At 40.6% G+C, this 24,189-nt stretch overlaps 1 protein-coding gene and 1 long non-coding RNA gene across 3 annotated transcripts in view; one reads left to right on the top strand and one right to left on the bottom strand.

Annotated features, from left to right (window-relative positions):
• LOC122556625 (neuropeptide Y receptor type 6-like) overlaps positions 1-24,189 on the bottom strand; it is a 50,934-nt gene that overhangs the window by 21,658 nt on the left and 5,087 nt on the right. Inside the window, exon 1 of one of the 2 annotated variants that reach the window (XM_043703550.1) lies at positions 21,855-22,240. The exons of the other annotated variant lie outside the window; for it this stretch is intronic. The gene's annotated coding sequence lies outside the window, so the exon portion shown is untranslated. Of the gene's footprint in view, positions 1-21,854; positions 22,241-24,189 lie in introns of those variants that run through there. 2 annotated transcript variants of the gene reach the window in all.
• LOC122556629 overlaps positions 1-24,189 on the top strand; it is a 40,425-nt gene that overhangs the window by 14,542 nt on the left and 1,694 nt on the right. The window lies entirely within an intron of this gene.

The raw sequence follows: 24,189 nt of genomic DNA, 5'->3' as shown, positions 1-24,189 counted from the left end.
GCCCATGGTGTTCAAGGTGAGCTACTGGTATGGATTGAGGTTTGGCTGTCTGACAGAAGGCAGAGAGTTGGGATAAAAGGTTCTTTTTTGGAACGGCAGCCGGTGACAAGCGGTGTCCCGCAGGGTTCATTGTTGGGGCCGCAGCTGTTCACGTTATATATTAATGATCTGGATGAAGGGACTGGGGGCATTCTAGCGAAGCTTGCCGATGATATGAAGTTAGGTGGACAGGCAGGTAGTACTGAGGAAGTGGGAAGGCTGCAGAAGGATCTAGACAGTTTGGGAGAGTGGTCCAGGAAATGGCTGATGGAATTCGATGTGAGCAAATGCGAGGTCTTGCACTTTGGAAAAAAGAATACAAGCATGGACTACTTTCTAAACGGTGAGAAAATTCATAAAGCCAAAGTTCAGAGGGATCTGGGAGTGCTAGTCGAGGATTCTCTTAAGGTAAACATGCAGGTTGAGTCTGTGATTAAGAAAGCAAATGGAATGTTGTCATTTATCTCAAGAGGGTTGGAATATAAAAGCACCATTGTGCTACTGAGACTTTATAAAGCTCTGGTTAGGCCCCATTTGGAGTACTGTGTCCAGTTTTGGTCCCCACATCTCAGGAAGGACATACTGGCACTGGAGTGTGTCCAGAGAGATTCACACGGATGATCCCTGGAATGGTAGGTCTAACATACGAGGAATGGCTGAGGATCCTGGGATTGTATTCATTGGAGTTTAGAAGATTAAGGGGAGATCTAATAGAAACGTACAAGATAATACGTGGCTTGGAAAGGGTGGACGCTAGGAAATTGTTTCCGTTAGGCGAGGAGACTAGGACCCGTGGACACAGCCTTAGAATTAGAGGGGGTCATTTCAGAACAGAAATGCGGAGACATTTCTTCAGCCAGAGAGTGGTGGGCCTGTGGAATTCATTGCCACGGAGTGCAGTGGAGGCCGGGACGCTAAATGTCTTCAAGGCCAAGATTGATAAATTCTTGATGTCACAAGGAATTAAAGGCTACGGGGAGAATGCGGGTCAGTGGAGTTGAAATGCCCATCAGCCATGATTGAATGGCAGAGTGGACTGGATAGGCCGAATGGCCTTACTTCCACTCCTATGTCTTATGGTCTCATGGTCTTATCCCAGGACACTGAGGGCAGCAAGGCCTTGACAGAGATCTCTGTATACTCTTTAGCCATAGGCAAGATCCCAGAAGACTGGAGAATAGCCAATGTTGTTTGTTTAAGAAAGGCAACAGAAAATACAGTAAATTATAGTCTGGTAAGACTTACATCAGTGGTAGGAAAATTATTAGAGAAATTTCTTTGAGACAGGATTTACTTGCATTTGGAAGGGAATAGACTTATTAGGGATAGTCAGAATGGCTTTGTGCAGAGGAGGTCTTAGCTAACAAACTTGATACAGAAAGTGACAAAGATGATTGATGAGGGTGGGGCAGTGGATGTTGCGTACATGGATTTTACTGAAGCGTTTGACAAGGTCCCTCATGGTAAGCTGGTATAGAAGTTTGCCATTTATCCACGGTGTGTTGATAAGTTAGATACAAAATTGGCTTCAAAGATAGAGGGTGACTGTACAGGGTGTTTTTCTAACTGTAGGTCTATGACCATTTGTGTTCCAGCAGAATCAGTGCTTGGAGCTTTGTTTTTTGTAATATATTAAAATAATTTGGATAAAAATGTAAGAGGTATGATTAATAAGTTTGCAGGTGACATGGAAATTGGTGGAGTTGTGGATAGTGAGGAAGGTTGTCAGAAGTTACAGCAGGATATAGATCAATTAGAAAGTTGGGCGGAGAAATGGCAGATGGAGTTTAATCTGACATATCTGTGGTGAAGCATTTTGGGAGGTCAAATGCAAGAGGAAGGTATACATTAAATGGCAGGACCTTATAAGCATTGATAGACTGAGGGATCTTGGAGTGCAACTCCATAGCTCCCTGAAAGTTGCAACACAAATGAATAAAGTGGGAAAGAAGGCATGTGACATCTTTGTCTTCTCCGGTCAGGGGATTGAGTATAAAGGTTGGCAAGTCATGTTGCACCTGGATAAAACTTTAATTAGGCTACATTTGGAGTATTGTGTGCAGTTCTGATCACCACATTATAGGAAGGATGTTGAGGCTTTGGATATTGCCAGGATATTGCCTGGATTAGAGTGCTTTATTTATAAGCAGAGTTTGGACAAACTTGATTTGTTTTCGCTAGAGTGTCAGAGGCTGAAGAGTGACTTTTTTCAAGGGTGGAAATATCAAATACTGGAGGGCATAGGTTTAAGGTGAAAAGGGATAGGTTTAAAGGAGATGTGCGAGGCAAGTTTTTTTTACACTGAGGACACTGAGGGCAGCAAGGTCTTAACAGAGATCTCTGTATACTCTTTAGTCAGAGGCAAGATCCCAGAAGACTGGAGAAAAGCCTGGTATGTGCTGCCAGGGGAGGTGGTAGAAGCAGATACAATAGCAATTTTAAAAGACATTTAGACAGACACATGAACAGGCAAGGGAATAGAGGGATATAGACCATGTGCAGGCAGATAGCATTAGTTTACAATGGTATTACGTGTCGAAGGGCCTGTTCCTGTGCTGTACTGTTCTATGTTCACTGCACACAACTGAGCTGACAGCTGCTCACAAAAATCCCAAGCTGTCATGTGAGTTGGCTGATGTTAACACTTGAACATTTGCACTCAGACTGGTTCTCTAATGCTCTGCTTGGCAATGACTTGATAATTCTATCAAACTGAAAATTTGCTTTCTGTCATTCCACCTTGATTTTGTCAGTCGTGCCAGTTAATACTTCTAGCTACAGTAGATTTTCCCCATTGGAAAAAAGAGTCTGGGTACGCTAGACTATGACATTTGTCTTTAGATTTGACTACTTTCCATGCCTTCCTTGGGGTAATTTTTCCACTCAGGGACAGTTTTGTCTACGTCTATGCTGGATTTGCTTGATTTTTCAAATGATCTCTTTGATGATTTTCATTACTGCCTCAGCCTTTCCATTTGACTGGGTTAGTGTGGATGAATGGTGTTGAATTTCTCAATCCTTTATAATGGTGTTGAACTCTGTACTTATGAGTTGAATGCTATTGTCACTCATCACAATGCCATAATGACTGAAATATGCTTTCAAGAATTCTACTGTCTCACTGGTAATCATTGATATCAAACAATCTAATTCTCAGTGGACAGAATACTAGTCAGTATTGACACGGTAATCAGTTCCTACGAGAATGAAGAGATTTGTTGTAATTTCATCTATGGTCTCTCAAGGATGTCAAGCATCATAAGTGGCTCTTTATTTTGCTTGGTTTGGTATTTATTACAAACACTGCACTGGCCAATGTGGTCTTAAATCTCATTGCTCATGTTTGGTCAGTGGAGCCCTACTCTTCTCTTCCTTGGAGTACCTCAATTTTTTGATAGTTTGCATGAATGTACATCAGCATCCCTTTTCTCATCCTCCTTCCAGATTCCACAATCCAGTCTTGGGTTAGCACTTCATCTCTGTATACCTAATATGCTCTTAAAAGAACAGGGTATGTCCTTCCTGCTTTCAGCCGATCCTATCATCACATTTTGCTATAGCACCAGCAGAGTTGCATCTTGTTTCATGGCTTGTTTGATTTGAGTAAGAAGCTTCACTTTCAAATTTTTGCTTGCTTTATGACTTTCAGATCATGTTAAACTGTAGCTTCTCATTAAATCTGGAGGATTGCAGAAAGTATTATAGTATCTTCAACCTTCTTCATTGGTGGTGTAGTTTTCGACAACATGTTTGGAATTTACATCTGTTTCCCTTGCTTGTATTTCATTTCCATATGATATCTCTGCAAGAGAAGTAACAATTGTTGCATTTGCTTTTGAGGAGAAAGAAAGCAGATAGTTTGAGGAAGATACTTTGACATTGCTTGTGGTTGGACTCCTCTGTCACTTTGTCTCTCCCAAACAGTTATTAATTAAAATATTCACAAGCAAAGAAAATAAGCAGGCATTCATTCATTATCTGAGTTTAGTATTGTTCAGCTTGTGTTTATGTCCCTGGGTACAAATGTAACCAGTTATCCTTACTGCCTAAGAGCTATTCCAATAACACCCTGTTTTGTTGGCATCACACCGCAAGGTGATTTCACCCTTGACATTACAGTAACAGTACAGTTTTGTCATCACTAGTTGCTTGATTCTCATGAAACTTATTTCTTATTCTGTGCCCCAATATTGTGTAGAGGCTCACATTCTGATGACACATTAGAAAGCTTTGCTAGTTCGTGAGTCCAACAAATCATTGCACTGTTTTGGTAATTACATCTCTGCTATAGCTCTCACTTGTCAAGATTTATGTGAAGTCCTTTTGCTGTCAACACATGATTATGTACTTGGCTTCAGGCATCTTCAATTGCATATTTCCTTGTTCAACTTCAGGTTTATCCGGACTCTTTCCAGTAGTCATTTGGATGGCCTGCAAATGGCTTCTTTCATAGTGTCTCCACATCCAAGATTTGCAGATCATCCTCAATAGCTTTCACTTTGGGAAATTCACTAAAATGTACTTAGAAAACGACTGTTTCCATCCAGCTGACTTTGCTAGTAACCATTAAGGGCAGAAAATAATTTTGTTTTGGCAGGTCCTGGCAAAATTTCTTCAATAGTTGGTATGGTTCGTGAAGTCACTTCAAAGCTTTACTGAGAGCCTTTGGATTCATATATAATTTTAGTTTTACAGGTTATTTCGTTGGTACCCAGCTGCTGATCCAGTCTGTTGGGATTATTGTTTTTTAATTTCTGTTTTTCTCTTCCAATTCTTCTGTCTCATTTTTCAAGTTGTACTTGAGAATTTGAGGGTGGCTGAGACTCTCTTTGGCAAACAGTGTGTTTGTCTCACACTCTCATCTACTTTAAGATGCTATTAACCTGGAAAACTGTAAGGTCAACCCTTCAGCAGTCATTGCTATAGAAGCCTGCAAAACAAAGCAAATCCCTCCTGACATGTTTAGGGTCAATAGTCCAAGTTTTAAACTTGCTTCAGCTGAGTTGAATTGGTTAACATTTACTATCTGGAATTCGGGATTTTTTATTTTTCCAATTACATTAGGCTTTCAGCTTCATTGTTCTCTTTGGATGAGAACTGTTCCATCATACAACCTCAACCTTATTTTCAAGGGCATTTGGGACACTATAATGACAGATTTCACACAATTCTGTGAAGCTCATAAAGATAGCCATCACAGTGGTGTCAACCTGACATTTCACATTCACTTTAGTTATCATTCTAACAGTCGCAAACCCTTCATTATCTTTAGATTTGACACTGTCAATCGTTTGTATGATGTAGAATATTTTGTTAGAATTATTTCCCCAGCAATCATCTTTCTGTAGTTGTTTTGCTTCTTTCTAGCTTAGTACTGTAAGCAAGACGTTTCAACTTTTTTGCAGGTTGAAGAACTGTTGCTTCTTGTTGGGCATGCTACCTTTTCTTTTAGATTCTGCCCTCTGTACTTGACGTTTCTGCTGGTTCTTCTGCAGCTAGGTTTCTTTTTTTCCAGTTGATTGTTGTTATTTGAACTGCAATTTCTCTCAGCATAATGCAAAGCTTTGGCTGTTCCCCCATCAATACACACAATCTGGTGATTGACAACAGCAGAGCGTCTGCACATGGCATTCTTGAGAGTAAGTTTCTCCTCTCTCACAAGGTGTGCTCTCACTGCAGGAGCTTTTTATGCCTAGAGAGTCCCATCTCTGATGAAATCATCTTTCAGTTGTCCAAACTCATAAGACCCAGCTGGATGTATCAGTGTGGTCACATATTAATGAATAGTTTCCCTATCTCCTTAACCTTCGATATACAAAAAGGACTGTTCATAAGTAACATTAATTCTGAATTCAATGTATGTCTTCAAAGCCTGCAAAACCCTTCAATGTCCTTTGTGCTCCTCTGAGCTAGACTATAATACAGTGAGATCCAGGCAATCAAAGGAATTGTAATACAGACAGTCCTGCAGGTCCAGCGTAACCAATCCAGTGATTAGATGTAGATCAGTTGGTGTGCTATGGAGTCAACTGTTTGGGGAATGGGTCAACTTTTCTTGTGATGGGGTAGTGGCAGAATTGAGTGTGATGGAAGTGGGTAGACGGACAGTTAATGCTGATGCATGAGAAGGAGAGACGGTGAGGAGTGCTCACTGTGAATAGGAAGTGCGGAGGCATGAAGAGTAAGTAGTATGGGAGAATGAGATGGGTGATAGCCATTGACTGATATGATGCATGCAATAGTGCGAGTTGTAGTCATGAGACTTGGTGAGATGAGCATGCAGGGATAGAGTTAGAATGAGTGATAACCCTTTGAATGTGATGTGATAGAGAGAAGATGGTAGCCCTTACCCTTGTACAGCACAGGTTATTGACCATTTTCCTGCACTGCTGGGAGTCCACTACACGCAGGAGACTGCATTAACCCGGGATGCTATCTGAACTCACGCTGGCCGGTGTAGCAGCTGGTGGGTAGTGGGGTTAACTGAGATAAAGGACTGTCCTCCTCTCTACCAGCCTGTCCACCTGCATCTCCAGTTCTCAGGCCAAGAAACAAGGTGTTAGCTTTCCTTTCTGTGTTATAATGATCCAGCATCACAGTGTGAGGGGCAGTTCCTGGTTTGCAGTGTCTATGCAGTGATGAGGACTTTCACCTTCCCTGCTATATGATTGCATGATGAAAGTGCCACTACAGTTCCAACCCTTTGCCTAGAAATCCTAGGCTGCCAGAGTGACATCAGCAACTGGAACTGCCAAACTGTACAGAAAGACACTAACAGCAGATGTAGAGGTCACATGACCACATCCAGCCAGTACACGTTGCATTTCTCCAAACATAATTCAAGCTTTCTGAACACATATAAGCATTAATTGCACACAGATTCAAGTTGCTGATATTGCTCTTGCAGCCAGGACTCCTAAGCAAAGGGTTGAAATCTGTAGTGAGCTTAAACACAACAGTCAATGCTCTCTTAGCTGTGACAATTGGTTATTGGTCTTTCTGAATGAAGTAACACAATTTGTGGACATCCATCCTGGTGAAAAGCTCTCACTCTATCCACTGCTTCACAGAGGTCAATCGCAATTTTGTTCTGGGCTTCTATGGTCTTTTAGGATAATAATCTTCATTGCTTCTACTTGATCTCCTTGCTACAGTGGCTGTGATTGTTCATTGTCTTCCTTCTGCTCAGTAGTTAACAGAGGAATGTCAGTGAGATCCAGACAAAGAAAAATGTGCGTCACTAGAAGTCCCTTAAGAGTTCACAACCTGATAAGCAAGTACTCACATCATCAAACAATGTTTCTGTCATAACTTTGTTAACTCTGATCAGGTTACTTGCCTAAATAGTTTTGAAAATGGTCACTTGCCCATGCTACTGCCCATAGTAGTGGAAAGGGTAAAGAACTTATTGGTAGCAAGATGAATAGAACTGAAAATGGTGGTTGAGTTATAACAATGTCATTTGATCCTGATGTGTAACCTTCAATGGAAAATATATACATAATTGATGTACAAATCACATGAGGAAACCATCAAATAAGAGGGAAAGGATTTCAATTCATAAACATTTGGTAAGAGGAAGAAAACTGTCGAATGATGCATTGGAAACAGGTGGAGAACAATAAAGAGATTCAGGAACATAGGAACCGTCCCCTCACCTTATGATGTTGCTTTCATATGCACATTTGAAAACTAGGGTGATTTCTGTCACAAGTCTATAAAGCTGTACATGGCAGGCTGCACTAAAACTATGTTAGGTTATCTGGGCCAAAAACAGGAATTGCTGGAGAAACTCAGCAGGTCTGGCAGCATCTGTGGGGAAAAAACCAAGTTAACGTTTTCAACCCAAACTCAAAACGTTTTCCTTGGAGTCACACTGGACTCAAAATGTTAACTCTGTTTCTCTTTCCACGGATTCTGCCAAACCTGCTGAGTTTCTCCATCACTTTCTGTCTTAACTTCAGATTTTCAGCATCCACAGTATTTTGTTCTATATGGTCAGTCAGGGGATTGGTCTGTCGGCAGCCAGGAAACTGTGTCCTGGATAAGTGAGTAGAAATCTCAGAAGGCGGGAAGAGTTTGTAGTTTGGGGGAATGAGAGCCATTGAGGGAAGATGCATACAATATTCAAAGTAGAAAATGTGTTGCTGGAAAAGCGCAGCAGGTCAGGCAGCATCCAGGGAACAGGAGAATCGACGTTTTGGGCATAAGCCCTTCTTCGGGGGCTTATGCCCGAAACGTCGATTCTCCTGTTCCCTGGATGCTGCCTGACCTGCTGCGCTTTTCCAGCAACACATTTTCAGCTCTGATCTCCAGCATCTGCAGACCTCACTTTCTCCTCAAATATTCAAAGTAGTCAACTGGGAGCCTTGGTGGAAGATAGGTGCAATGTAAAAGTCAGAGTGAATGTGAGGTAGCAGAGAGAAAATAATGGTGCTTGCCCAAGTCATGCAAAAGTGGCATTGCTGTGGCCCTGTTGTGTGTTTCTTTGGACCATGGACACCTCACTGATCCAGGTAGCTGTTCAAACCAGGCTGGCAAAGTTTGACATAGTGTGCAGCTGGCATTTAAATATAGTGCCATGGTGTGAATGCTGTAAAATGCCAGCACTGGTGAGCATTTCACCCTGACTGAGTGCAAGATAGCACGCGAGCAGCACTGTGGAGGTGTGGTGCATACTTAATGGGGTGAACAGTGTAAAACTGCACAAGAAAAGTTGGTAGGGCTCACAGAGGAAAATTATCATGAAACGTCCTGAAATTGACACTTGGCTGAATTTTGGGAATATTTAGTCCTAAGCTCTCATCATAAAGAATCATATGTCATAACTTTGGAGACTCTCCTATTGTGTGCCACCTTCTTCTATAAGCAAATTTGAACAAAGAACACTTATACAAAGAGAATGAGTTCTACTAAAGTAGGACAATCACAATCATATGTCATAGTCATAGAGTCGTACAGATGTACTGCATGGAAACAGACCTTTCGGTCCAACTCATCCATTCCAAACAGATATCCTAACACAATCTCGTCTCATTTGCCAGCACCCGGCCCATATCCCTCTAAACCCTTCCAGTACAACCCATGGACAAAACCAATGTTATCTACGAAATTCCATGCAAGGACTGCCACGAACACTACGTAGGACAAACAGGAAGAAAGTTAGCCACCAGGATACATGAACACCAGCTAGCCACAAAAAGACATGACCCTCTCTCTCCCTCGTAGCCCTACACACGGATGAAAAAAAACACCATTTCAACTGGGACAACACATCTATCCTGGGACAGGCTAAACAAAGACATGCCAGAGAATTCCTAGAGGCCTGGCACTCCAACCACAATGCCATAAACAAACACATAGATCTAGATGCCATCTATTAACCCCTCAGAAAATGAACAGGAAATGACATCACCACAAACCCCATCCAGGAGAAAGATATAAATAGAAAGCAGGAGACAACAGCTTCGCTTCACTTGAAGGTCGCCACTGATGATGTTACCTAGCCAGGTAATGAAACGTCTGGATATCAAACCTACAGCTCAGTGAGCAAACCTACACCCTAAACCTCAACCTGAGCTACAAACCTTCACAAACCTTGCCTTCCTATTCATATAATCATCCAGATGACTTTTAAATGCTGTAATTGTATCAGCCTCCACCAGTTCTTCTGGCAGATCATTCCATACACATACCACCCTCTGTGTGAAAAAGCTGCCCCTTAGGTCTCTTTTCTATCTTTCTCCTCTCACCCTAAATCTATGCCTCTAGTTCTGGACTCCTCCACCCCAGGAAAAAGACTTTGTCTATTTATCCTATCCATGCCCCTCATGATTTTATAAACCTCTAGAAGGTCATACTGCCCAGCCTCTGACGCTCCAGGGAAAGCAGCCCTAGCCTATTCAGACTCTCCCTATAGCTCAAATCCTCCAACCCTGGCAACATCCTTGTAAATCTTTTCTGAACCTGTTCAAGATTCACAACATCTTTCCGATAGGAAGGAGACCAAAATTGCACACAATATTCCAACAGTGGCCTAACCAATGTCCTGTACAGCCGCAACATGACCTCCCAACTCCTATACTCAATGCTCTGACCAATAAAGGAAAGCATACTAAATGCCTTCTTCACTATCGTATCTACCTGTGACTCTACTTGCAAGGAAATATGAACCTGCACTCTAAAGTCTCTTTGTTCAGCAACACTCTCCAGGATCTTACCATTAAGTGTGTAAGTCCTGCTCTGATTCGCTTTTCCAAAATGCAGCACCTCGCATTTATCTAAATTAAACTATGTATATGAACTTCTGGATTTAAAATCACAACAGTATGTTCTCTTCTTGAAAGCCAATGGTGAACCATAGTATCAGAACTAATTTTTACTGAAAACAACAAATGATGGAAATCACAGCATCCATGGAGAGAGATTGAGCTAACATTTCAAGTCCAGGTCACTCTTTATCAGAATGACTAGAATGTGAGAATGGCAGAACAATGGTGTGTCTCGTGTCAGACTTGAAAAGTCAGTAGGTGGAATGGAGGGGAGGGGAGGACATGATAACAAGCTCAAAGAAAGGGAAGAAATGGGAGTTTGGTTCACAATTTAAAGATGTTGCCCTCTCCATGGCACCTTCCCATGTAACTGCGGAAGGTACAACACCTGCTCCTTTACTTCCTCCCTACTCACTATCCGAGGACTTAAACCGTCTTTCCAGGTGAAGCAGCATTCCACCTGTACCTCCGCCAATCTTGTGAATTGTATTCGTTACACGTAATGTGGCTTACTCTACACTGGAGAATCCTGGGTGACGGCTTTGTGAAACACCTCCGGTCTGTGGGCAAACAGGATCCTGACATCCCTGTAGCCACTTTAACACAGTGTCCTGCTCACATACCCACTTGTCTGTCCTCAGAATGCTGCAGTATTCTAATGACTCCGTGTAAACTGGAGGAACATCTCATCTTCAGACTAGTCACTTTACAGCCTTCCGGGCTTAATATTGAGTTCAACACCTTCAAATTGTGAATGATTTCTTCCTTTTCTTTGAGCTTGTTATCATGTCTTCCCCTCCCCTCCATTCAACTTACTGTCTTTTCAAGTCTGACAGGAGACACACCATTGTTCTGCCATTCTCACATTCCAATCATTTCATCTGAACTATCAACATCTTTTCTCCATCAACATGCTACACCCACTACCCACTACCCCCAACCCTCCCAAAATATAGCATAAATGCTGTCCCCTCCACAACTCTGATGAAGTAATCGAGACTTGAAACATTAGCTTGCTCTCTCCGCGGATGCTGTTTGACCCACAGTGATCTCCAGCATTTGTTGTTTTCGGTCCAGATTCCAACATCTGCAGTAATTTGTTCCAAGAGTCGATCTTTATTAAGTTTACATTTATTTACAGAGTCATAACTCAATCATGCCACATTTTAAATAAGCATCTCTTTTTACTTGTTCAAATAAAAACACAATTAATGCTCAACACCTACGTATCATGAAACACAATTAATCAGTTGTGCTTGGTATCATATATTAGTTCCATTGAACAGCCAACTTGGGAACAATATAATATTCCAACACAGACAATGACACAGAACAAATTAATTGGCTTCACCAGTACAGTTGATAAAGTTTCATGTATGGTCTTTCTGTAATGGCTTTCATTGTTCATAATGAGCAGTAAAATGTTTGACAAAACAATAGTGAGTAGAACAGGTTCTTTATCGATTATATGTTTTATTGAGATCTGTCTCTTGATTAAACTTTAATAATATGAAACATAGGTACTAAGTTAGCTTGGAGTAGTATTTATTAATGCAGTAAGACTGTGCTATTTTCTGGGTCTGTTAAGGTGCAAAGATGGCTTTTAGTAGAGTGGTGTGCTCTTCCTGTCGCATGTGGGAGGTTAGGGTGGGTTTCCATATTACTGATGGATTATGTCAGCAGGACATATGTTTGGTTGCAAATTCAATCAGATTACATGGATCGATTGGAGTGGCAGTTAGAGGCAATGGGGAATTTACAGGAGCTAGGAGTTATAATGGATGGCAGTTTTAGGAAGGGAGAAAAACCACAGATACAGTCAGGTAGATGGGTTAACTCCAGAAAAGGTAGGAGGGATAGGCAGATAGTGCAGGAGTCTCCTGTGGTTATCCCCATTTCATGAAGTATGCTGTTTTGGAAAATGTAGGGAATGATGGACCCTCAGGGGAATGAACACCATCAGTCTGGTTTCTGGTACCAAGACTGGCTCTAATGTAATGACGTCTCCATCAGGTTTCAACGATCGATTGTGATGGGGGACTCTCTAGTCAGAGGCACAGACAGATGTTTCTGCAGCTGACAATGAGAAATCAGAATGGTGTGTTCCCTCTCTGGTGTCAGCTTCAAGGCAAAAGTGCAGAATATTTTCAAAGGGGGTCAGCAGGAGGCCATTGTACACATTGAAACTAACAACATAGGAAGAGAAAATGATAAGATTCTGAAGGGAGAATAGAGAAAGTTACACAGGAATTTTAAAAAGAGGTCTTCGAGGGTAGTAATATCTGGACTGTTCCTGGTGCTATGAGCCAATGAGGGTAAGAATAGGATAGAGCAGATGATTGTGTGGCTGAGGAGCTGGTGCATAGGAGAAGGATTCACATTTTTGGATCATTGGAATTGGAATCTCTGAGGGAGAAGTTATCTGTATAAGAAGGACAAATTGTACCTGAATTGGAAGGGAACCTAACATACTGGCAGGGAGATTTGCTAGAGTTGTTCGGGAGGATTTAAATAAGTAAGATAGTAAGGGAGATAGTAAGGAAAGAGATCAATCTGAGACTGGTACAGTTGGGAAAAGGAGTAAGTTAGACAGTCAGGGCAGGCAGGAACAAGGCAGAGGACGATAGAGGATTGATAAATTAAACTGCATTTACTTCAATGCAAGAGACCCATAAGGGAAGGCTGATGAACTCAGGGCAAGGTGAGGAACATGGGACTGGAATATCATAGCAATTACAGAAACATGGTTCAGGGATAGACAGAACTGGCAGCTTAGTTTCCTGGATACAAATGCTATAGGAAGGATAAAAAGACAGGCAAGAGAGGAGGGGGAGTGGCATTTTTGATAAGGGATAGCATTACTGCTGTATTGAGAGAGGATATTCCTGGAAATAAATCCAGGGAAGTTATTTGGGTGGAACTGAGAACTAACAAAAGATAATCACTTTATTGGGATTGTACAATAGACTCCTCAGTAGTCAGCAGGAAATTGAAAAACAAATTTGTAAGGAATTCTCAGTTATCTGTAAGAATAATAGTGATAACCCCCGGGGATATTAACTTTCCAAACTTAGTGTGGGACTGCAATAATATTGAGCTTATTCAGAATGTGGATGTACCTACCAGAAAAGCAGCAAAACTTGACCTATTTTTGGGAAATAAGGCAGAGCAAGTGATTGAGGTGTCAGTGGGGGAGCGCTTTGGGGCCAGCGACCATAATTCTATTAGTTTTAAAATAGTGATGCAAAAGGATAGACGTTTTAAATTGGAGGAAGGCTAAGTTGAAGTTTTAAATTGGAGGAAGGCTAATTTTGATGGCATTAGGCAAGAACTTTCAAAAGCTGACTGGGGCAGATATTCACAGGTTCAGGGATGGCTTGAAAATGGGAAGCACTTAAAAATGAGATGAGAGTCCAGAGACAGCATGTTCCTGTTAGGATGAAAGGCAAGGCTGGTAGGTGTAGGAAATGCTGGATGATAAGAGAAACTGAGGTTTTGGTCGAGAAAAAGAAGGAAGCATGTGTCAGGTAAACATAGCAGAGATCGGTGAATTTTCAGAAGAGTATAAAGGCAGTAGGAGTGTACTTAAGAGGGAAATCAGGAGGGCAAAAAGGGGACATGAGATATCTTTGGCAAATAGGGTTACAGAGAATCCAAAGGGATTTATGGATACATTAAGGACAAAAGGGTAACTGGAGAGAGAATAGGACACCTCAAAGATTAGCAAGGCAGCCTATTTGTGGAACCGCAAGAGATGGGGGAAGATACTCAATGAATATTTTGCATCAGTGTTCACTGTGGAGAAGGACATGGAAGATATAGAATGTGGGGAAATAGATGGTGACATATTGGAAAATGTCCATATTACTGAGGAAGAGGTGCTGGATGCTTTAAAATGCATAAAGGTGGATAAATTACCAGGACCTGATCAGGTGTACCCCAGAACCCTGTGGGAAGCAAGGGAAGTGATTGCTGGGCCCCTTGCTGAGATACTTATATCATCAAAAGTCACAAGTGGGGAGCCAGTACACTGGAAGTTGGCTAATGTGGTGCCACTATTTAAGAAAGGTGGTAAGGAAAAGCCAGGGAACTATAGACCAATGAGCCTGACATTGGTAGTGAGCAAGTTATTGGAGGGAATCCTGAGGGACAGGATTCATATGTATTTGAAAAGGCAAGGACTGATTAAGGATAGTCAACATGACTTTGTGCTTGGGAAATCATGTTTCACTAACTTGATTGAGCTTTTGAAGAAGTAACGAAGAGGATTGATGAGGGCAGAGCGGTGGACATGACCTATATGGATTTCAGTAAAGTGTGCAACAAGGTTCCTCATGGTAAACTGGTTAGCAAGGTTAGGAGACAGTGAGGTCTGCAGATGCTGGAGATCAGAGTTGAGAGTGTGTTGCTGGAAAAGCACTTAGGTCAGGCAGCATCCAAGGAGCAGGAAAATCGATGTTTCGGGCCAGAGCCATTCATCGGGAATGAGGCCTGCTTAGGAAGGTTATATCACATGGAATACAGGGAGAACTAACCATTTGGATACAGAACTGGCTGGAAGGTAGAAGACAGAGGGAGGGTTGCTTTTCAGACTGGAGGCCTGTGACCAGTGGAGTGCCACAAGATTCAGAACTGGGTCCACTGCTTTTCATCATTTATATAAATGATTTGGATGTGAATATAGGAAGCATGGATACTAGGTTTGCATATGACATGAAAATTGGAGGTGTAGTGATCAGCGAAGATTACATCAGAGTACAATGGGATCTTGATCAGCTGAGCCAATGGGCAGAAGATGGCAGATGCAGTTCAATTTAGATAAGTGTGAGGTGCTGCATTTTGGAAAGGCAAATATACACTTAATGGTAAAGTCCTGGGGAATATTACTGAACAAAGAGACCTTGGAGTGCAAGTTCATAGTTCCTTGAAAGTGGAGTCCCAGATAGATAGGATAGTGAAGAAGGCGTTTGGTATGCTTTCCTTAATTGGATCGAGTGTAGGAGTTGTAAGGTAGTGTTGCGGCTGTTCAGGACATTGGTTAGCCCACTTTTGGAATATTGTGAGCATTTCAGGTCTCCCTCTTATATGAAGGATGTTGTGAAACTGAAAAGGGATAAGAAAGGATTTATAGAGATTTTTCCAGGGTTGGAGGGTTTGAGCTAAAGGGAGAGGTTGAATAGATTGGGGCTGTTTCCCTGAAGCATTGGAGGCTGAGAGGTAACCTTAAAAGTTTACAAAATCATGAGGGGCATGGATAGGGTAAATAGACAAGGTCTTTTCCTTGGGGTGGGAGAGTCCAGAACTAGAGGGTATAGCTTTAGGATCAGAGGGAAAGATTTAAAAGGGACCTAAGGGGCAAAGTTTTCATACAGAGGTTGGTGCATGTATGGAATGAGCTGCCAGATGAAGTGGTGGAGGGTGGTACAATTACAACATTTAAAAGGCATATGGATGGGTATATGGATAGGGAGGGTTTAGAGGGATAAGAGCCAAGAACTGGCAAATGGGAGTGGATTAATTTAGTGTATCTGTTCGGCATGGACAAATTGATCCACAGGGTCTATTTCTGTGCTGACTCTATGACTCTATGACTCTATCTTTATGACTCTATGACCAATCCTGTGTCAACATTTCTGCTTTCTTGTACACTAACTGTGGCAACACAAAAGCATTCCTTTTCTATCTCCAACTTCATGTCAAAAGTGAGATTTATGCCATCTTCATGGGTGCTGATTTTTCTGGCTTTGCTCCTTATTTCAGAGTGGTCTTTCCTCCTTTAAGAGTTTTGGCAGAACAACTTTCAAAAGCTAACTACTGAAAAGTATTATTCTGACACCAATCATTATGTAGTTAAGAAATTGGTATGCTTTTAAGGGCATTCAACAGCCTTTTAACATCTGAAAGTGTAGGAAACCCAACCTGACCCTCAAATATAAGTAAAATGCAGCAAATGCTAAAAATCTGAAACAAGCACAGAGTGTGCTGGGGAAACTCAGCAGGTTTGGCAGCATCTATGGAGAGACAAATTGAGTTAAAATTGAGAGTCTGATTTCTTCAGAACTGAAAGATTTTGAAAAATGTTGAGGTGGGGGGGAATGGAACAGAAGGCGAAGAGACACAATGCAAAAGTCAAAGGGGTTGTTGATGGTGTGAAAGAGAAAAAGAGACATAAAATGAGTATAAATTAAGAGAGAGAATGGATCCTCACTGCTGAGAGCAACAAGCCCAGGCTCGGGGAAGAGTATAAGAAAAATCAAAAACAGATATCATGCAGTTAGTTTCTGAAGTTATTAAATTTACTCTTGAAACCTTGAGATTGGAAAGTGCCTCAGCAGAAAATGACATTTTCATAGAATCCCTCCAGTATGGATGCACATTGACCCTCTGAAGAGTATTCTACCCTCCCACCCTATCCCTGTAACCCTGCATTCCCCATGGTTAATCCACCTAACCTGCACACCTTTGGACTTTGGGAGGAAACTGGAGCACTCAGAGGAAACCCATGCAGACATGGGGAGAATGTGCAAACTCCACAGAGGCATCATCTGTGGGCAGAATTGAACCTGAGTCCCTGGCACCATGAGGCAGCAGTTCTAACCACCGAGACACCTTGCCACCCATTTGTTTTGCTCCTTGAGTTTGTGTTGTGCACTGTGAGAATATCACAGCAGGTCCAGGACTGAAATGTTTACAATGACAGCAAGAAGGTTCACTGAAATGACAAGCAACTGGCAGGTCAGGGTCATTCCTACAGACAGAGTGGAGGTGTTCTGCAAAGCGGTCACCCAGACTGCATTTGGTGCCACCACTGTAAAAGAGACTGCATTGCAAGCAGAGAATACAGGAAACTAAATTGAAAGAAGTACAAGTACAATACTACTTCATCCGGAGGATGTGATTGGGCCGTGGAGATTGAGGAGGGGAGAGGTGAATGGTCAAGTATTACATCTTCTGTGTTTGCATGGGAAGCTGCTATGGGGAGTGAGGAAGTGTTAGGAATAATGGAGGAGTGCACTGGGATATTATAGAGGGAACAGTTCCTGCTGAATGCTGGCGTGGAGAGAAGCGGAGGATGTGTTTGGTGGTGCCATCCTGATTGAAGTTGCAGAAATGACAAAGAGTGATCCTTTGATGTGAAGATTAGTTGGGTGGAAAATAAGGACCAGGGGATTCCTATTATTGTTCTGGAAAGGAGGGGTAGGATTGAGGGCAGATGTGCGATAGAATAGCCGGACATGACCGAAGGCCCTGTCAACCACTGTGAAGGAAATCCTCAGTCAGAGGCAAGTGGCAGATGGCTTCATCAAAGCAGGTGCAATGGAGACTAAGACTATTAGGGCGTGAGGCGTAGTCATGATAACTAGGAGTCAATGGGCTTGTAATGGATATCGGTAGATAGCTAATTTTCAGAAATGGAAATGGTTAAGTCAAGGAAAGGAATGGAAAAGCTAGAGATGGATTAAGTGAAGGTGCAAAAAGGATGGAAAACAGAAGCAAAACTGATGAATTGGTCCAGTTCAGAATGAGAGCAGCAAGCAGCCTCCAGTGTTCTTTCCTGCTTGAATCACTTGGGTTGAACATAAGCAGTGTGACAGTGCAGGTTGTGAAATGATAGTATGGCTGGTTGGAAGGAAGCATGACTCACCATTATTGTCAGATACATCTGGAGAAAGAGAAGAGGGTGACTGATTACTGTAGTTTCCTGATGAGTACCTTTCATATCTAGCTTTTAGTATCAGTGACATGGTAAATTCCTCATTAGCTATTAATGGTAGAATGAGATGAGAAGAAAGAACAGTAATAATTGGTAACAAACCCTCCAGCTAACTAATTTTTAGACACCTTTTATTTACTTTCTATTGATTTTGGGTGTGTCTTTTTCATTTAACTTCCTATTGATTTTGGGTGTATCTTTTTCATTTGATGTTAACACTTTAAAGTTTCACCCTCTATAAATAATATTAATTCAGGGATCATCTTGCAGCTTTGTGCTTGTAACATAGACTCTGCTTGAACATTCATTGCTCAGATTTGGGAGTCTGGAAACACAGCAGTTCACCACCACCTTCTCAAGGCTAGATAGAGATGGCCAATAATGGCTGGCCAGCCAGTGATGCCCACACCCCACAAGTGATTTTAAAAAAGACCAGAATAGCACCAAATCAAAGCATGCTTGCACCCTTATCCTGACAAAACACAAATGAATGACACAGTGAGTGTTGACAGTGTGGATAACAGTGGTAAAGTACCAGGCCTTGGTAACCCTGCTACAAATGGTGCTGATGCGAAGAAGCAAGTTCTTCCTCTCTACCCTCAACTTGACTTCTTCAAACAGGATTTCTGAGGCTGCTGCAGACATCAATTATTTAGCAACTACCTTGTTTCATCAATTGTTGAGGTTTTCATACTTGTCTGTCTAAGTTGCAACAACATGGTGCTTCACAACAGGCAAACATCTTCTTAGAAGGAGTTTCCAGTCCTGTGCCTTGCCTGTGAAATTTGTTAAGATCAACCACCTGAAGGATAGGCAGGTTCAGTTTCTGCAACATTTAGCTATTGGCTTGGAATATGCACTATCTGAATATTGCACCAATATTGCCAATTACATTGACATTTTTGAAACTGTGGGAAAATGATGATTTTAAGATGTGGTTCAGCATAACTCAATATCATCATTGCATTTTATATAAAGAATTAATTCTGAATACCATTGTTGATACTTATTTCCAAAGTAATTGCAGCAAGTCCCCTGGTAGTTCAGTCAATAGAATCAAGATGTAACTGATCAAAACATTTCAGGCATAGTCTTCAGACTGTGCTGAGCTTATTCTGTGGGGTGACTTTAAGGACATCAAAATTAGTCTCAATTTATCTGGGCATGGAGAAGAGCATTTCCTTGGTACCTGCCTTTCATTGCTATCTAATAATATTCTCAATGATTGTGAGAGAAGAAATGCTTGCAGGTGAAGGTTCAGATACAAAGAGCTTTTTCTGGATTAATGGTGCTGGAAGAGCACAGCAGTTCAGGCAGCATCCAAGGAGCAGTGAAATCGACGTTTCGGGCAAAAGCCCTTCATCAGGTTTTTACCTCTTTTTTACCTACAAAGAGCTTTTGACTACCTCATGTGCATTTCTGCTTGGGTTTTAAAGTACTTTAAGATAGGTTAAATGTTTTCCTACAATTTTAGCTGTGCAGTCCTGCCACATTCAGTCATGAGTGGCAGTGCATATAGTAAAATAATCTAGTAGACTCATTAGAGACAGACAACTGGTGTGGTTTAACTTGAGGGTGACCATGCCTCAACTGAATGGTCCATCCTGGTCTTCTCTTGAGGTCCTCAGCATCAGATAGACAAGTTTTCCACCAATTCATCATTCACTCCACATAATATCAAAAATGGCCCAGACACTGTACACTCCAAAGGCAATGGAATCCAACAATATTCTGGCCATAGAATTGAAAACTTGTGCTCTGGAATTATTCTAGTCAAGCTGTTCCAGATTCAACAATGGCATCTACCTGCCATGTGTAAAATTGCTCAGGTTTGACCTGTCCCTTGAAGCAGGACAAATTCAACTGAGCCAATTACCACACCAGCAGTCTAATTTTAGTCATCCATCAAAGTAATGAAAGGTGTTACAAGTAGTGCTCACCTAGCAATCACCTGCTTACTAATGCAGTTCAAGGGGTGAGCTGATAGTGACTGCCCTTGACATGAAGGCATCATTTGAGCAAGGGTTGTTTAAAACAACCTTTGCAAAACTAGACTCAACAGGAATCAGGCAAAACTCTTCACTGGTTTGTAAAGAAGATGACAAAAGAAAATGGTTGTGAGTATTGGAAGCCAATCATCTCAGTTCAAGGAAATCACTGCAGGTGTTCCTCAGAATAGTGTCCATCACCCAACTACCTTCAGCTACTTCATCAATGAACCTTTCTTTATTATAAAGGATGGACAATAAATGCTGGCTTGGCCAGTGTGTCTACACTTTTGTGAAAGAATTTTATAAATGTTTGAAGGCGTGTTATTGTAGGTGCAGACATGCCTTGGCTACTATACCAATGTGGTAAAGAATCAATGAACTATTATTGCGCAGAAGGAAACCATTTAGCCAATCATGTCTCCAGATAAAAAGCTCACCTGGTGCCATTCTCCTTCTTTTCCCCTGTAACCCTGCATGTTATTAATTTCCAAATAATCATTTAATTCTCAATATGGAGATGATGCAAACAAGATCAGCATTGAATAGTCGCAAAATCTTTTGCAGAAAGGAATGAAGAATTGCCTACACCCACAGAAATAATACAGATCATAATTTTTAAAGTTGGATGGGGAATGTTTAATATAAGAAAACAGTGCCATAGTTTTTCATTGTACAATGGAAAGTTTGCATAATTACACAGTAGGAACAATTTTACAAGCCTACTCTAGCAGTTAGGAACCTCACCTGAAAACAACACATGAAAAAATCATGTTTGGTGCTTACAAAAGAAACTCATGGTGATATGTTCCAAAACTTGTGAAACTTACAGCATTTAAGATTCTTTCCTGAATCAGAGAATCACAAAATAATCCCCACTATGCATTAATTGAACTTACAACCTGTTATATTAAAGCGCATAAATTTATTTTCTGGTTTTCAACTCCTGAAGTAATATGTTGTCATAGAACCTCTAGAAAAGTGATGTAAGATAAAAAAGGGATGTAAAGTATATTTGAATGCAAACTAAGAGTAAGCTTACAGTATAAAACTGTAGTATACAAAATAGATTATACCTTCTAGATTCTGAATTTGACACAATTAAAAGAACACAGGTTTGATTTGCATTACTCTGAAAAAAAAACTTTGAATTTACAGTATACTTTATCTTGTGTCTCAGAAACCTAAACAGCAAGAACAATGATGGTGCTTCTGTGTGAGCTGTGCAAGAGTGAACAACAACAATATTTTTGATGATGCTGACAAAGGAAGAAATTTTGACTTGCTTGTGGTAGAAGCCCTTTGCTCTTTTTTCAAACAATGTCACTTAGATACCGTGTTTTCCATGTACAGTATATGAGTAGAGCAAGAAATCAGAGCAGTTGGTCAAACATATGATTCAAATGACAATATTCACAACAATGCAGCACTTCCTTGATTCCTACACTGTGTTAAATTTCACTATTTGTTTAAATAGTGAAATACCACTTAAAGACCCTTGACTCAGAGTATCATCAAGTAAATCAAGTTGACAATATGTTGTTGTAAATTACTGTAACTAAGTTTGATTATTATATTTGAACACTGAGTTGTTACCAAATTGATGCCAAAGCAACTACTCAAGTGACTTGAAATGGTTCAACAATCATCATTCAAGACATATGTCCATATTGCAGCACCAATAAACATAACGCAGAATGTAATTTGGTTTACTTTCAGAATATAATTGACTCAAATATATTAATATTTATCACACTACATTTCTACCACAGTTTAATCAAAATATTTTCAGAACAAACCTACACCTTGCAACTAATCTATTTTAAAATGAAACATGATTACCTGCTGAGGTTAGATTTTTCCTGTTTTGCGGCTTATCCAGTCTCTCGGAGGATGCAGGAGGAACACTGCATTTCAGTATGTTCACTTTCACAGAATATTTCTTTAATTTATCTAGTAAATCTCTTGGAATTGCACTATAGTTGCTTTCAACGATACGGTGATATTTCTGAAGATGTGCGTTTCGTTTGTGTGCAAAGCACTTTGTCCAAATCCAGTTAGAGTGCACTGACGTTTTGTAACTGACACAAAAACAACCACAGAGACAATCTGAAGAGTCTCAGCAATAATCAAAAATAGTACAAATGGATACAAAGCAGCACCAATCAGCTCAGCACAGGATAGGATGTGGTTTATTTTCACAACATGATTTGTCAGTCCTTCCCAGGATCGTGAGGATGGAGGAAAGGTAATATAGTGCTGTAAATTGTTAATAACAAGCTTTTAGCATGGCAGTAGCAGAGTGATTCATGTGATTCTCTAGCACCATCTTGCAACCGAATTTAAGATTTTGCGGAACACCAAATATTTAGGAAATAGAAAAGGGCTAAGGTCTATCTGTTGGTAACATTGATCTTTGTTATTTTTTTATGTTGTAGTTGTGTAGACACATATGAATAAAGCAATGAAGGTGGTTTAAAGCATTTCAAAAAAAAAGTTGCCTTTGGTAAGGGAAAAAACCTGATTAATTTACATTTTGTAAACAATTCAACCAAAAATATATATACAAGATAAAAGGTGAGACTGTGCCTTATGCTGAATCCACTATAAATTGGAATTGTAAATTCAAACAATGTTAGAAGTCAGACAATGCAACGGTCCAACAGGCTTATTTGAAAACACATTTGTGTAATAATTGTACTATTAAAAATTGTACTATTAAAAATAGTGTGCTCAGTTTTAAACTGAAGGGCAGCTGAATTAAACAGAATAATTAATACTTTTCATGGTATTAATACAAGTTTTTTTAAAAAGAATTGGACAATATCAACCTTTTCCAGCAACATTAATAAACATAGAAAGCTAACGACCCTTACCATATTTATCCTTTAGTCTGGTTCTTAAATGTATGAAATATTAAAAATCCCATAGTAGCTCACACTTAAAAATGTAGAAAATTACTCATAGTACTTTTGAATAGCAATCATCCTGTGAAGCATTACTTCACTTCATGATCTGAAAAAAATATGACTGCATGTTGAATTTAGCATCATTTGTCAACATTGTTTAATGTGGAGGTGCCGGTGTTGGACTAGGGTGGACACAGTCAAAAGTCAGACGACACCAGATTATAGTCCAACAGGTTTATCTGAAATCACATTACAAATTTTATGCTTTGCTCATTATTCAGTAAACATTGCTCATGAGTGTGCATGTTCAGATATAAGGAAGACATTTTCGTTCACTCAAATGTGCATGAAAAATAATGTAGGCTGGACAGTTTTGTTTGATGTCTGTCAGCCTTGGCCACACACAAGTTTTTGGGTAGGTGTGAGGTAAGAAATAAAATTTTTATTGTGAATGTAATAGTAGTGTGGAAGTCTTTCAAGTGATTTCCCAGCTTCTGGCCATACTGATTTCCAGGAATAAGGGCTTACTCATGATGAATCTTTCAGGTGAGAGGCCATTTGTCCGATGTGTTGAAAGTAGGTATCATTTTAAGATTCATTGACTGGTTTTGCTAATTTTACTATTTCCCTGTTAACATTTTAATGGGCCATTTTGCCAGAGGTCAACAATTGTTATTGACTAGTACCCTCCCTTACACAGGTACCATTTCTGATACAATAGATTTCCCTCAGGGGTGGTCTCTAAGCTGTAATATTCAAGGATCTATGAAGTCATGTCTGACATTAGAGTGACAGACAGGTACTTTCTGTCTTCCAATTGTTATCTGGCCCCACATTTGCAGAGAAAATGAAATTGCCTCACTTCTTCCCCAAAACATTGTGCCAACAAAGTTTTAAACATTACAATGGACAAATTCTTCACTGTTTGAGCTGCTCACAGTGGAAAAGGCTGGCAATGGGTCATTAGCCAAAAAACAGGGCAGAGAGCTTTGGTGTGGTTTCTTAACTCAGACACAGAACTTGGTTTTGGGTTTCTTGACCAATGCGATTGCAATCAAGCTTCAAGATTTAAAAAGACAGAGACGGTAAATATACTGAGAATGCCTCAACATGGGAAGAATACCTCACTTCTTGATAGCATTCCTGGAGGTATTGCTGTGGGCTGTGAGAACCAAAGGGAAAGAAACGTCATGGCAAATGAGAGGAAGAGGCCAACATCTGAAACAGAGCAATCAAATATGAATGTCGTGCAGGAGGTTACTAGGAGA

The sequence above is a fragment of the Chiloscyllium plagiosum genome, chromosome 14, assembly GCF_004010195.1.
Source record: "Chiloscyllium plagiosum isolate BGI_BamShark_2017 chromosome 14, ASM401019v2, whole genome shotgun sequence".
NCBI classification, from domain to species: Eukaryota; Metazoa; Chordata; class Chondrichthyes; order Orectolobiformes; family Hemiscylliidae; genus Chiloscyllium; species Chiloscyllium plagiosum.
This window is presented reverse-complemented; position numbering and strand designations above follow the sequence as displayed.